Here is a 15,288-nt window from a genome sequence, read left to right on the forward strand (position 1 = left end):
ATCTTAAACAGGGGTAAGATTTCCTTTCCTAGAAACTGAATATGTGCACTTGGAACATTAAAAAGGTGTGTCGCCACAGTGAGTCAGCAAGTGGGCCTTAAGATGGGCGTTTTGAGCATGAAAAATGTTTTCCTCCATGTGATGTGGCTCGTTAGGTCGCACTTTCGATAACATGCATAGTTGCACACGGAACACGAAAAAGGTTTTTCTCCACTGTGAGTCAGCATGTGTGTCTTCAGGTTACCATGATGATAACTTGTAAAGTCGCACTCCAAACATGAAAGAGGTTTTGTTCCACTGTGAGTCAGCATGTGCCTCTTTAGCTGACCCTTACGACAGCACGCATATTTGCACACGGAACATGAAAAAGGTTTTTCTTCACTGTGAGTCAGCATGTGGCTCAATAGGTTGCACTTTTGATAACATGCATAGTTGCACACGGAACATGAAAAAGGTTTTTCTTCACTGTGAGTCAGCATGTGCCTCTTAAGCTGACCCTTACGACAGCACGCATATTTGCACACGGAACATGAAAAAGGTTTTTCTTCACTGTTGTTCTTCGCATGTTTTTCTTCACTGTTGTTCTTCGCATGTGGCTCAATAGGTTGCACTTTTGATAACATGCATAGTTGCACACGGAACATGAAAAAGGTTTTTCTTCACTGTGAGTCAGCATGTGGCGCGTTAGGTTGCACTTTTGATAACATGCATAGTTGTACACGGAACATGAAAAAGGTTTTTCTCCACTGTGAGTCAGCATGTGGCTCGTTAGGTCGCTCTTTCGATAACATGCATATTTACACACGGGACATGAAAAAGGTTTTTCTCCACTGTGAATCAGCATGTGGCTCGTTAGGTCGCTCTTTCGATAACATGCATAGTTGCACACGGAACATGAAAAAGGTTTTTCTCCACTGTGAGTGAGCATGTGAATCTTTAGTTGATCCTTTCGACAGCACGCATATTTGCACCAGGAACATGAAAAAGGTTTTTCTTCACTGTGAGTCAGCATGTGTCCCGTTAATTTGCTTTTTTGATAACATGCATAGTTGCACACGGAACATGAAAAAGGTTTTTCTCCACTGTGTGTCAGCATGTGGCTCGTTAGGTTGCTCTTTCGATAACATGCATATTTACACACGGGACATGAAAAAGGTTTTTCTCCACTGTGAATCAGCATGTGGCTCGTTAGGTCGCTCTTTCGATAACATGCATAGTTGCACACGGAACATGAAAAAGGTTTTTCTCCACTGTGAGTGAGCATGTGAATCTTTAGTTGATCCTTTCGACAGCACGCATATTTGCACACGGAACATGAAAAAGGTTTTTCTTCACTGTGAGTCAGCATGTGGCTCAATAGGTTGCACTTTTGATAACATGCATAGTTGCACAAGGAACATAAAAAAGGTTTTACTCCACTGTGAGTCAGCATGTGGCTCGTTAGGTTGCACTTTTGATAACATGCATAGTTGCACACGGAACATGAAAAAGGTTTTTCTCCACTGTGAGTGAGCATGTGAATCTTTAGTTGATCCTTTCGACAGCACGCATATTTGCACAAGGAACATGAAAAAGGTTTTACTCCACTGTGAGTCAGCATGTGGTTCTTCAGATGACCCTTTCGACGACACGCATAGTTGCACACGGAACAAGAAAAAGGTTTTTCTCCACTGTGAATCAGCATGTGTCTCTTTAGTTTATCCTGTTGATTACATGCATAGTCACACTCCAAACATGAAAGTGCTTTTTCTCCACTGTGAGTCAGCTTATGCCTCTTCAGCTGACCCTTTTGACGACACGCATAGTTGCACACGGAACATGAAAAAGGTTTTTTTCAACTGTGAATCTGCATGTGCACGTTTGAATTTCGCTTTTGAAAATTCATGGCAAAATTTGACTTAGGAGAGAAGGAGTAGTTGCGGTTGAGAGGAGTGAATCCTTTTTCCACAAAATGCGTCCGAAGATCTGTCAACAAATTTGAAAAATAACATGGATGAAAATGATTCAGTTAAACTTAGAGTAAATAAGCGAAGTAAGTTCGTAGAAACGTTAAAAAATAGGAAATGCCCATTTTTTCAAGTTTACGATGAATATTGGTTTTACCTGCTTCCTTGGTAATTCTTCCAAAGCGTTCCAAGCATTCCTCTTTAACATCCGGCAGGTCTATGTCAATTTTCATATAAGTAAGCCCCGCTTCATCTTGTGGCGATCCAAGATCCGCGTTTATGGTAACTGATTCCACATTAGTGCTTCCTGGAATAAAAAAGGAGAATAAATAGAATGTATCTTTGAATGGCCAGCCCTGAACCAAACGGCGCCAGGCGCGAGTTTAATTTTGGCTGCCCTTAAAGTCTTAATTAGTATACACGGGTCATTCCGCCGTTTCGTTCAAATCGCATGTTCTTGCAAAAAAGTCATATGAAAAATAATGTTTTTCAAGAAAGTTTTATTGGAAAATGTAGTTATTTAAAAAAGGAAAAAGTAGTATTTACCGGATTAGGCATTTGTTACTTAATAACTTTATGGTATACAAAAAACATGCTAAAATCTCATTACCTTCCCCGTGTAAATGAGGGACCGGTAAATTGATCAATAAATAAGAACATTTTACACTAGTAAAATCACTACATTCATTAATCGACCTGAATGTACAACTAATTTTGCATATTTATTGGTGTTTAATTTATTTTTAAAGTTACTGTATCATAGAAAGAATTGAGATTTTGTTTTTGTCCAGAAAAAATCGCTGTCGTCTTCCGCCAAAGCGGTAATTATAATTGTGACCGTGTTTAATAATAATATTTGGCTAATTTATATAGCGCCGTTTTCGTGAGAAATCACCTCAAGGGCGCTGTCACTGTTCGTCAGCTGTACCCCACCCCGCGCCTCCGTTACTAATCAGTGTACCGCTATATCTGGACGGGGGAGGATGTGCGTCGCTGAATAAAGAAATATCTGCGATCTCCGTGCTCGAAAACGACTTTGTCACCGACCAGGCATCATTACCTTCCAGCAGTTTTTAAAGTAAGTACATGTTTTAAAAATTCGAATCATGAACCTATAAACTATAATAAAGATTTGTAATATCATTATTAAGCGAGTTATTAAGGAAAGATTGTCAAAACCTCATTACCCTCCGTCTCATTACCTTCCGTATCGTAAAATTTTTTGCCGGATGGTAATTTAGAGGTGTGGAGGGTAATGATAAATTTGTAAGGGTTATTTTTACGTGCATCTGGGACCATGTTTGGGGGTTCATAAAAGTTAATATTATCAATAAAAGCAGTTTCTTGCGTTCTAGCGTCGGACAATTTCAGTTTTGGTGAAATACATATAAATATGAAATACGGATTTGGTTCCATCGCTTGCAACGATTCACTTCTTATCTGATTCGCCATCTAGTCAATATAGGGTTGCCATCTCTAAAATTTGGCAAACAGGACAAGAGGCGCGAAAACCCCGGATTTTAGAGCCCATAACCCGGACATGTCAACAGGTTTTTTTAAACACAATCAGTGAAATAAAAACAGTTTAAAATGTCATAAATCACCTTTTTATTTATTTTCAGACCTTAAAATTGAATTTTGTCATCTTTTATCATCATTTTAAATGTACCTAACAAAACAGAATCTTATTACAGTTTGTTACACATTGTTTTCATAAACAGTTAGAATTTTTTCATTCTTAAAATAAAACAAAAATTATTAATATACTGTTATGAAAACTAAGCCTTATTAAAATATTAAACTTAACAAAATTCAATTAAATTTTTAAACAAAAATCATAAAAATACTGAGACCATTTTAGTATTCAGTCTTACAATTTTTGAGGTAACTCTTTTAACTGAATAATAATTATCTTCTTTAAATTTGTATCAGCAGCCATTTACACAACAAAATACCTCTTAACATAATATGAACTAAATTCAGTCTTCTTAAATCTTAAGCAACAAAACTGACCCTTTTTAAAGTTTAAACTTACTGGAATGTAAGTTACATTATTATTTTTTTAAAACATAAAATATCCAAAACTATTCTCATTTATATCACCTTAAATTTTAATCAACAGCCATATTACCTTAACACGGGCATTAGCCTAGTATGGTTGTAAAAAAAACATAACAATTGTAATTTCAAGAAATCTATGAAATAATAAAAAATTAAAATTAAAATTCTACATTTCTTTTACGTAATAAAAACAATAATTACTTTAACTACAAAAACGAATAGAAATTATAGCACTTGTAAGTATATTATTTGATTATCTAGCTATTAAAGATTTTTCCTCAGCCTCTTGCCTTTTTACTTTTCAGTTTTTTTGTATTTATCACTCTTTCCGACAGCTTTTAGAATATCTTCCCTTTTTAAAAGGAATTTGTAAAAATCAATGCAGCTGTATTCTTGGAAATTGAATTTAATTTTAATTACTGGCGAGATTGTTTCTACGTTTAGTAAATTTCTTTCTGTTTTCCATTGTTGTGAAATCAATGAGAATATTCTCTCCACGTTGGCAAACCATTGGCAAACCCGGACTACAAATGAAACCCCGCCCGGACACTCCCCGGACGCCTTCTAAACTAGGACAAATCCGGGGAAACCCGGACGGATGGCAACCCTAAGTCAATATAGGAACCGCTACATTTTCTATATGATAACGAAGTTAATAGATCAAGTTCCTAATATCGAGAGGGTCACATGGAACTACCAAGAGGCGGGACATGGTAAGAGGGCCCCAGATGGCATCGGAGCGGTTGTGAAGAGATCTGCAGACAACTACGTGAAATTTGGCGGAGACATCGGTTCCTTTGAAGAGTTTGCTGAAGTTGTCCGTCAAAATGTTCAAAACGTCAAATTGACTGTCATTGCAGAAGACGAAATATATCGGAATAAATTTCCAGAAAAACTTCCCGGATTTAAAGGAACAATCAAAGTACATCAGGTGATTTGGTCTTCGTCGTTGCCATACAGTGTTGTTTTAAGAAGCCTCAGCTGTTTCAGTTGCCAACACAGCAATCTGTTATGTAAGCACAGCAAACATCTGGGAGTACTGAATGTAGAAAATGACGAAGCCTGTATAGATGTCACAGTTGACATGAATATTGAAAACTTAAGCCTACAAATTGACTCGCCTACTATTTTCAATAATATTGATGACAATATGCTATTGAGCGAATTCGACGGCTCCATGTTTTTGGACGATACTATTGCTTCAACGCCAGAGCCTGCTAAAACTATAGAAAAGAAATGTTAAGTGAAAATACTCTCAAACGTCCCGTTCGACTATCAGCATTATTCCCTTTATAAAAATAGTACGCAAGAATTCAATCCTTTCGATCAATGTGAGTTCGAGAAGTTCATCCGATCCCTAAGAGTAGAATATCCTGATTTCGATGAATCAAAACAGCAGTCCCCCAAAACTGTGGAACTCCCACACATGGACATTGACGAGGAAACCAACAAAGAGGATAAGGAGGCGCCATTCAAATACTACTTAGATGACTGGATAATGGTTCAATATAAAATAACTAACACGACACATCATTTCATTGGGAAAATTATTGGAAAACATGAGTACACACTAGAGTACAAAGTAATTTTTTTTAAAAAAGCTCAAGGGAATTCCAAAAAATTTGTCTGGCCAACAATTAGTGACGACGATTTCATTTTGGAATCACAAATTCTTCAGCGCTTGCAAGATCCAGATGAGAATGAAAGAGGACAATTCACTTTCAAAAATTTGCCGAACTTTGATTTGAAATAGTTTTCCAGCAAAAACTTTCACAAGAATGATCTCAAGTTCCTTAAATATTATGTTCCTATTTAGATGTAAGACCTTTATCTTGTACTTATTAGTTACATATGTTGTGTTTGTTTTAAGTATCTCTGATTTTATTTTAAACTGCATTTCAATTGACTTCTGATTTTTTCTTATTTTTAATTATTATTTTTATTATTTCTATTTTTCAAATATTACAATGTTTGCTTAGTTTGTTTGCCGTGGTTGGCTGCTGGTGGTGCTGGTGCTGAAGAGTATGATGCTCCAAACATGCTATTTTTGTAGAGTTTTTAGGTAACAACTTTTTTCCGTATCGAGGAAATACAAGTCCTCCAATCCTATAATATTTATATATTTTTATTTATTTTACGCCTGTTAAGGCTTTTACATACATAATATATAATAATATTTATAAAATTATACTAGAAAATAGTGCAGGAAATTACTATTTAAAACACTTGCACAAAAACATAAGGTAAACATTGTGAGGCTTAATGACACAGTTCTATTTGTATAAAGAACAGTAAATTTAAATGATTCATCAGTTCATGGGAAATAAGAATCTGGAGAATCAAAATAAAAGACGACGAACATAAAGACCACGTTCATGGAAATCATAATAATTTTCTATGACTTTTCTCTTGTATATGCATAACCTAAAAATTATGGTGACGAGTGCTTTCTTCACCAACAGTCGTTTCTTCCCGTTTCCTGTTTATTTATTCCTGTTTACTTATTCCATGCCTGTGATGGTTATTGGTAAGTAATAATGCCTATTTTCATCGCTATTTATTTTGGTAGCGGCAGTTATTCCTGTTTAGTTAGGGAATCATTGGGCGTTTTGTCAGCAGAATGTTTAAACTGTCAATTTGACGTCTACCTATTATTAGATTAGTTTTTCGAAGGCATTTCTTAAAATATACTGAAATAACAAATATACGTACTACGCGTATGCGGAATGGCGGCAGACACAGTAAATAACTATAGAATTATCCGACGATTCTCTTAACCGTTGTCATAATTTCAAGGTCAAGATAATATCACCATTTACATCATTACTACCAAATATGTGTTTTGATATCACATATTCAAATCTCACTAAAATGAGAGTTCTGTTAAAACTATTTTTTGTTTCGGGTAATTTGTTCTGGCCTAAACGAATTTCCAAACGCTACAACAGTAGTCCCATGGATATACTAAATCCAGACATTGTTTCCATCAAGACGGAACCAGGGCTCCAGGAAGAAGGCGGAGGTGCAATGCCGTATACGGATATTGATTACGACCTCTCAGATGTAAAGAAGGAATGCTTGCAATATGCGGAGAGTACTCGGACAGTCAGTTAGTTGAATGGCATACGTTTAAAATGTTGAATCTTAAATTCGGATGTTCGGACTCCATGTCCGTTTGGAAATGCCGTGTTAACTGGACATATTTACGTTCTGGTCGTATATAAGTTTATTTGATATTTACTTTTATATGTACTTTTGTAGAAAACTTTAAAATTAGATAACTCTTATTACTTATATATTTCTCACAATAAAGTCTTCATTAACCCGTGAATTTCGAAAACCTGAAACATATCTTCTTCTTTACTACACTCTGGTCCGTTCTCAACTTGAATACTGCACCTCCATATGGAATCCACTTTACGATATCTATAAAAAAAATATTGAAAGTATTCAAAAGAAATTTCTGCGATGCCTCAATTACAGAATGAGTGCACCCAAACGCGGGTACATAAATATGCTCTCGAGTTATAACGTCTCCACTCTATCTAACCGGCGAACATACCTTGATCTCATGACTCTGTATAAAATCTGTAACAACGTTATTGACTGTCCCGACTTACTGAAATTAATAAACTTCAAAGTACCACCCAGAGTAACAAGGCTTAACGACTTATTCCACATTAGCAGGACGCGTACAAATGCTGGTGTCAGGGATCCAATCAGAAGAATGTGCGAATCACTTAATCAGAATCAAAACCTCAAGGACTCTGACTTATTTTTTGATACACGCACTAATTTTAGTAGAAAAATGAAGACTGTTTTCCTACAAAGTTAAAAGTAAACAACTTACACTTACTTCGTTTAAATATATATATTTTTTAAATTTATGTTTATTTATTTATTTATTTATTTATTTATTTACCCTCTAAATTTTTTCAAAAATAATTTGTAATTTCTTATAAGGATATTGCGCATTTATTTCATATCTCTTTGTAAAATAATATTCTAATGTATATATTTTTCCCCTATTTATAAGTCAAAATATTTGTAAATGTTTTTAACTGCTGTTTAAGTCAATTCGTGAGGAATAGTTTGGATGCAAGTGACTTCTCTAGTTGATGTTTTGTATATTTTTGTCAATTGATATCTGTATCTGTTTTTTCTCCTAAATAAAAAAAAAATAATAATAATTATTCAAGCTTTCACTCAGACATTGGGTCAAATGGTTCTTCCTAGTTGAAGCAAGCATCTGACGATCTGAAGCGGACATCTGGAGTCATTCTTAATCATCAAAGTCACCTTTTTTTTCCAAATTCACGCTTTTCAATATTTTTTAATTGGGTCTTAAATCTTTAATGAATTATTATTAAAAAAACACTTTGCCGTGTATCAAATTGTAAGTAGTATTGATTTTTTCAGGTAACATTAATGTAGAGACTGATACCATCAAAGCGGAACTTACTCCCCGAGACGAAGAGGAGAGGGGATTTTCTCATATGGATATTGACATAGAACTGCCTGATGTTAAAAACGAATGCTTAGAAAGCATTCATACTATTACTGAGACAGCAGGTATATCCGATTTCTTTGTAATATTTAAATTCAATCGTGCTAACTTATTTTTTTAGGTTTTTTTATGAGCCTTCTTTATCCGTATTATTTTTCAAATTTGTCAACAGAGCTGAAGACGCATCTCGTGGAAAAACTATTCGTATGTCCCCACTGTAACTACTCCTGTTCTAGTAAGTCAAATTTCGGAAAACACTTTCGCACCCATGCTGGAGAAAAAACTTTCTCATGTTCTGACTGCAACTATTCATGTTCACGAAAAGGCCATCTATTGAGCCACAAGCTGACTCACAGTGGAAAAAAACCTTTTCTATGCTACAAGTGCAGTTATTCATGTGTTCAAAGGGGATGTTTGGCTATACATATGCGAACTCATAGTGGAGAAAAACCTTTTTTATGTTCTAACTGCAACTATTCATGTTCTCAAAAAAGCAATCTGACGACTCACATGCTGACTCACACTGGAAAAAAACGTTTTTCATGTTCCAAGTGCAACTATTCATTTGCTCAAAAAAGCCATCTGACGACTCACATGCTGACTCACAGTGGAGAAAAACATTTTTCATGTGCCGAGTGCAACAATTCATTTTTTCGGAAAGGAGATTTGAAAAAGCACATGATGATTCACGGTGGAGAAAAACCTTTTTCATGTCCTAAGTGCAACTATTCATTTACTCAAAAGGGTAATTTGAAGAGCCACATGCTGACTCACAGTGGAGACAAACCTTTCTCATGTTCTGAGTGCAACTATTTATGTTCTCAAAGGGGCCATCTGACGAGCCATATGCTGACTCACAGTGGAGTAAAACCTTTTTCATGTCTCAAGTGCAATTATTCATGTTCTCGAAAGGGAGATTTGAAGAGACACATGTTGATTCACAAAGGAGAATGAAATTTTTCTTGTTCCTAGTAAACCTTGACATATTATCAAAAAACGGCGGCTGACGCGCCATTTGCTAACCCAGAGTGGAGAAAGACGTTTTTCGCTTTCCGAAAATTTTCGATTATCAGAAAAACGTGCGTATTCATGGTGGATAATTTTTTTGAATTGTGAAACCTTCTGTTATTCTTGAATTCAATCTGATTCGAGTGGTAAATTATTATTTTTTTTCTTTTAAAACTTAAGTGAAAAATGTAATATATTTATACAATATTTTAACTTCTTGCTTTTTTAACTAAACGTTGTTTTGTTTTTTAAAATTGAAGTAAGTCTGAAAATTGAATGATAATGTAATTATAATTATAAAAAAATATTTATCTTGTACTTGCAGAAAAGTCAATAGATAATATAATTGAAATTAATAAATTACTTCGTTTTTACCACTTTTATTGTTTATTACCAACATGTTTCATGAGCAACGCTCACTTCTTCAGGGTTTTTAATAAAACTAATTATAAATAGTAGTAATAGTAGTAATATATGTATGTTCCACTGTTATATATTAAAATAAAGAGCATTGATAATTTTTCACCTATGAATGTATATGTATTTTTACAACAATATTCATATTCCTATTTTTAGGTGACTCTGGATACTATTTGCGGCCGACCCCAATTGCAAATGTGCAACCTCACTCAGTCAAAGATCGCCATAATACTGTGTTTAGAAAAGTACATTCAGTGATCGAAAGGTGCAACGGTGTGTTGAAAATGAGGTTCAGGTGCTTGTTAAAGCATAGGTGCCTGCATTATAAGCCTGAAAAGGCATCTCAAATAATTAATGCATGTGTCGTCTTGCACAATATGTGCATTGATAATAATGAACCAGTATTAGTTCATGATGAGCACATCGATTATGATTTCGGTGATATTAGTACAACCGACAATGTTGGAGGGAGTTCAACAAATGTTGATTTGCTTGCTGGAAGGGCTCTTCAGCGTCAAATTGTAAATATGTAATTATTTTAGAAGGTGATTTAGAAACTATTTAAGATTTATTTTATTGCTGTTTATTGTGGGCACATCATAGGTTTATCGTTTGTTGAATTTAAATTCGTATTATTTTTTTTATTTGCTGCTTCGTTCTGTTTTTTTCTTCTATTTTTATTAAATTAGTTTTATGTTTCTGAATAACTATCTGTGAACATTAATGATTGGTCTGTTTTTTTGCCATCCTCTTATGTATATTGTATATCCAAGACTGTTTATGTTCCTCCTAATAAATAAACAAATAAAAATATGTATGTATACATATTATTAAATAAATAGTAAAAAAAAAACAATATTTGAGAGTGTTCCTATTAGTTGCCTGAGAATAAAATATATTAACATTTGAAGTACCTTTATTTTTTATTACTCACCTTACTTTACTTTCATTCCGACATACATAGTGGTACATTCATTTGTATAACATGTGGTACGATGCATTTAAGTAAGCATGTGTGTGTATGTGTGTTACAATGCAATAATTGATATCAAATATCTCAGGAGATTTGGTAATAATTAAAAGAAATATTTATTTTATTTATTTATTACAAAATCCTTTTAACAATGTATAACAATTTTTGACAATAAAATATAAAAGTATACAATATTAAGTTTAAAAGTTGAGTAATCGGTATACTATTTTATTGCATTTTTGTTTAATTTGTGGATTATGCTATTCTACTAGGCTATGTCTGTCCCAGAGTAGCGTTATAGAACGGAATCTATTTTATTGTATTTATCATAGTATTTACTTTTATAGAACCTACATAATATGTTAAAACATTTTTATTAGTTCCCAGTATGCAAACGATTGAAATGTTATTTTATTAATACAGTTTCATTTGTGTACTTTTTTTATTTAATATTTAATATTAAATTTACAATTACATGTTATTACATTACATTAAGTTTATTTTCTTTTTATTACAGTACATCGTGATACACCTTTTTTTAGAGCAAATGCTCGTGTTAAAAAGGCGGAGAAACGCGTGTAAATAGTAATTTAACTTAAGTGTTTTATTTCTTTTACCGTTGGAAATGATCAATTTTTTTGGTATATGACCTGACTTAACTTATGGAAAATAGCAAAAAGTTAATGGTATTACTTTTTGCTATTTTCCATAAGTTGTAAAATTTTTTTCAACTATAGATTAGTTTGCCTTACTAATCTATTTTTTTAGCCACAACTAATTGCTGCTTTTGTATCTCAAGCTTCTCCCTTTTGATCTTCATGTTCTCTTCAGAATATTTCTTTTTTTTGCTGCCATAACGCTCCCTACTCTTTTTTTAAAAATAATTTGGTGTTGATTGTCCCAAGATGCAATCTACTTCAATATCACTTTGATCACCACCTATGGGACTGTTCACAGTTCCAACATGATCTATGGAAACCTCTGTATTGTCAACTGTATTAAAATCATTGGAATTGTGTAGTTTTGTGACTGCATCTGTATCATCTATCACCATATTAAACGTCGCTTTAGATTCGGAGACACCCACGTGTCCCTGTATCGATGCTGGGTTTAATGTCTCCAGGACTCTGGCTTCGTCTTCCGTGAGGTCTTCTTCAAGAGACGGTCCTCCACCTGTGCCCCTCGCAAACCGAACTAACTTGGCCTGTTTATTTTTAGTTTTGGCTTTTAAGTATTGCCAACACTGAAACATAAGAAAGTTGAAGGTTAATAATGTATTCAACACAACATTTTCAAAGTATTAACATTCTGCTAATATTAATTATAAAAGTGCGACAATATAAGTGATGTCAGTTTATTACAAGATATGATGAGGGGTGTGGGAGGGATGGGGGATATAGGTATAGGATAAAGAGACGTAGGACGGGAGTAGATGGGAAGGAAGATTGTGTGGTCCCTTTTGGTGATGGTCAGGACGCATTTACACTATCAAAAAATTGCGACTCTTATCGTTAAAACGAATACTAAATTATTTATTTTTATTATTTAAAATGAACAGTAACTGATTTGAATCCCCTGAAATAGTATCGCTGGTAAATTATGGTGTTCCTAGTAGACCAACTAGAATCATATTATTGTAACAATACTGCCACTAATGCTCAACAATTTTTTTTAATAGGTATATCGCCTGCGTAGATAAAGAAATGATGATTTTGATATCAATGATGAATGATATAATTTATAAAAGATGCACAAAAATATGTTTTTCGTTTGCAAGAATCAAAAGATAATGGTAATTTTTGGATAGGGCCTGACACGCTTATTACGAATATTTTTTAGAAAAAAACTTTATATTCGCCTTAATTACTATAAAAGAAAACTTTTTGCATTTCGGGAGGCGGAAAATTATGCATTTTGATTTTCAATTGTGTAAAACCAAAATTCACTTCGCGAATCGATGCGGCGGCGATCAGCTGCCATTAGGTACGTCACTGTTATGTTGGTATCCCTGATTCATTGCGTAGATACGACTATGGCTAACTTCGTGCAATATAAATGGATTGGCGCGAATTTATGAAAACACAACAGAATTATAATGTTAACAAACTTTAATTTTTCTAAAATTGAGGGAGATACAGCCATTTCTTTTGTATCACAAACCATGTTACACAAACCTAGCGTAGCCGGTAAACTACTTGAAAACTGGGATGTTTTTCTTGCCTTGACGCGAGCAGGCGTTATAAACGGGCACTTTCTTTTGTATCACAAACCATGTTACACAAACCTAGCGTAGCCGTTAAACTACTTGAAAACTGGGATGTTTTTCTTGCCTTGACGCGAGCAGGCGTTATAAACGGGCACTTTCTTTTGTATCACAAACCATGTTACACAAACCTCGCGTAGCCGGTAAACTACTTGAAAACTGGGATGTTTTTCTTGCCTTGACGCGAGCAGGCGGTATAAAGTGGACACTTTAGTTTGCTTTCTACGCTTTGCTCTAGCATCTTTTCGTATAGCCACATAATAGAATACTAACATAACAAAATTTGCATGTGTGCCTCCCGCGACATAAATACTCATATTTATGTCTTCCTTCCGGTTTTTTTGTTCCCGGTTTTTTTGTTTCCGTTTCCGAACAATGCATTTACTTAATTAGTTCCGTCTATTTCTTTCGCCGAACAAGACCTTCTAGTAGAAAAAATGTCGTGCAATTCGTGTTCAGTTGGACTTATGGGGTTTGGAGACATCGTAGGAAATGAAGATGCCATGATTGAGTGGTTAAGAAGCCACAGAGTGCTTCTCCGGGAGAAAAAGTGCGAACTTTGTCAAAATCTTTGTAGCTTCTCGAAAATGACGTACAGTTGCCGAAAAACGTTTGTGGTGGATTCGGGCCACAATCGGGTCAAGAAAAGGTGCAAGTTTACTGTTTCTATAAGAAAAGGCACATTTTTCGGCCAGTCAAATCTTTCAATCGCCAAAATATGCACCTTCGTGTCATTTTGGACGATGATGCGTTCACCTAGGACTACCTTCTTGATGGAAGAGATGGATATCAGCAGTGACACGGTCGTGAACTGGTCGTCGTATTGCCGGGAGGTTTGTGTGCTCTGGTGCGACAAAATGAAGCAGAAGATTGGAGGTGTTGGTATCACCGTGGAAGTGGATGAGGCAAAAATTGGAAAGCGCAAGTACAACCGTGGTAGAAAAGTGGACGGTAAATGGATTTTCGGTGGATTCGAAAGAGAATCCAAGAAAATGTTTGTCTGCGGAGTAGAGGATCGCTCCAAAGAAACCTTGTTGGAAATAATTAAAGCATACATCTTACCGGGCACCACAATCATAAGTGATTTCTGGAAGGCGTATGATTGCCTTGGAAATGAAGGTTTCGTACATCTGAGTGTGAATCACAGTTTATCATTTGTAGACACCGAAACCGGAGCACACACTCAAAATATCGAGCGGTGCTGGAGAGATGTGAGGGGAAATGTACCCAGATTCGGGAGGAGTAAGGCCCATTATGAGGGATATCTCTGTGAATTCATGTGGAAGAGAACGGTGCCCAAAAACAAAGACCGACTCCACGAATTTTTCAAAATGGCTGCTGAAGTTTACAAACCCTAATATATTTTGTTTTTTTTTTGTTATATTTTTTTTTTTATTATTATTATTTCTATTCTTCAATTATAATGACAACGAATACCAACACCTCCAACTATAACGACGATGAAATCCAAAATGATTCCAGTGCCTCAGCTTAACTCTGAAGTGATTCTGATTAGAGGTTCGTTTACATTATATTATTAATTCTGTTTTTCATAATTAAGCGCCTTTCATGTGCATCGCACGAAGATAGCAACGGTCGTATTTAGCTCTTGTTAATGCATCAGTGATACCAACATAACAGTGCGTTCCTAATGGCGGCGCATTGTCGCCACATCGATTCGCGAAGTGAATTTTGGTTTTACGCAATTGAAAATCAAAATGCATAATTTTCCGCCTCCCGAAATGCAAAAAGTTTTCTTTTATAGTAATTAAGGCGAATATAAAGTTTTTTTCTAAAAAATATTCGTAATAAGCGTGTCAGGCCCTATCCAAAATTTACCAAGATAATTAATAAAGCATACTTTATTCACTATATGTATTTTACGATATTGTTGATTAAATCGCCGTAACATTTTTTATTTGGAAAACAACCGTTTATAGATGTATATGTGTAATTTACCTGAGAAATTAATGATTGAATTCATTACTACACTAACACATTTTAGCTTTAATAATTATACAGAACAGCTAATACATTTTATTTAAAATTACAACAAGAATTACCCCATTAGACATGAACTTTGGTTTATTTGGAAAAATAATAAATTTTA

The sequence above is a fragment of the Hesperophylax consimilis genome, chromosome 17, assembly GCF_061612785.1.
Source record: "Hesperophylax consimilis isolate HC1 chromosome 17, BYU_Hcon_1.0, whole genome shotgun sequence".
Lineage (NCBI taxonomy): Eukaryota > Metazoa > Arthropoda > Insecta > Trichoptera > Limnephilidae > Hesperophylax > Hesperophylax consimilis.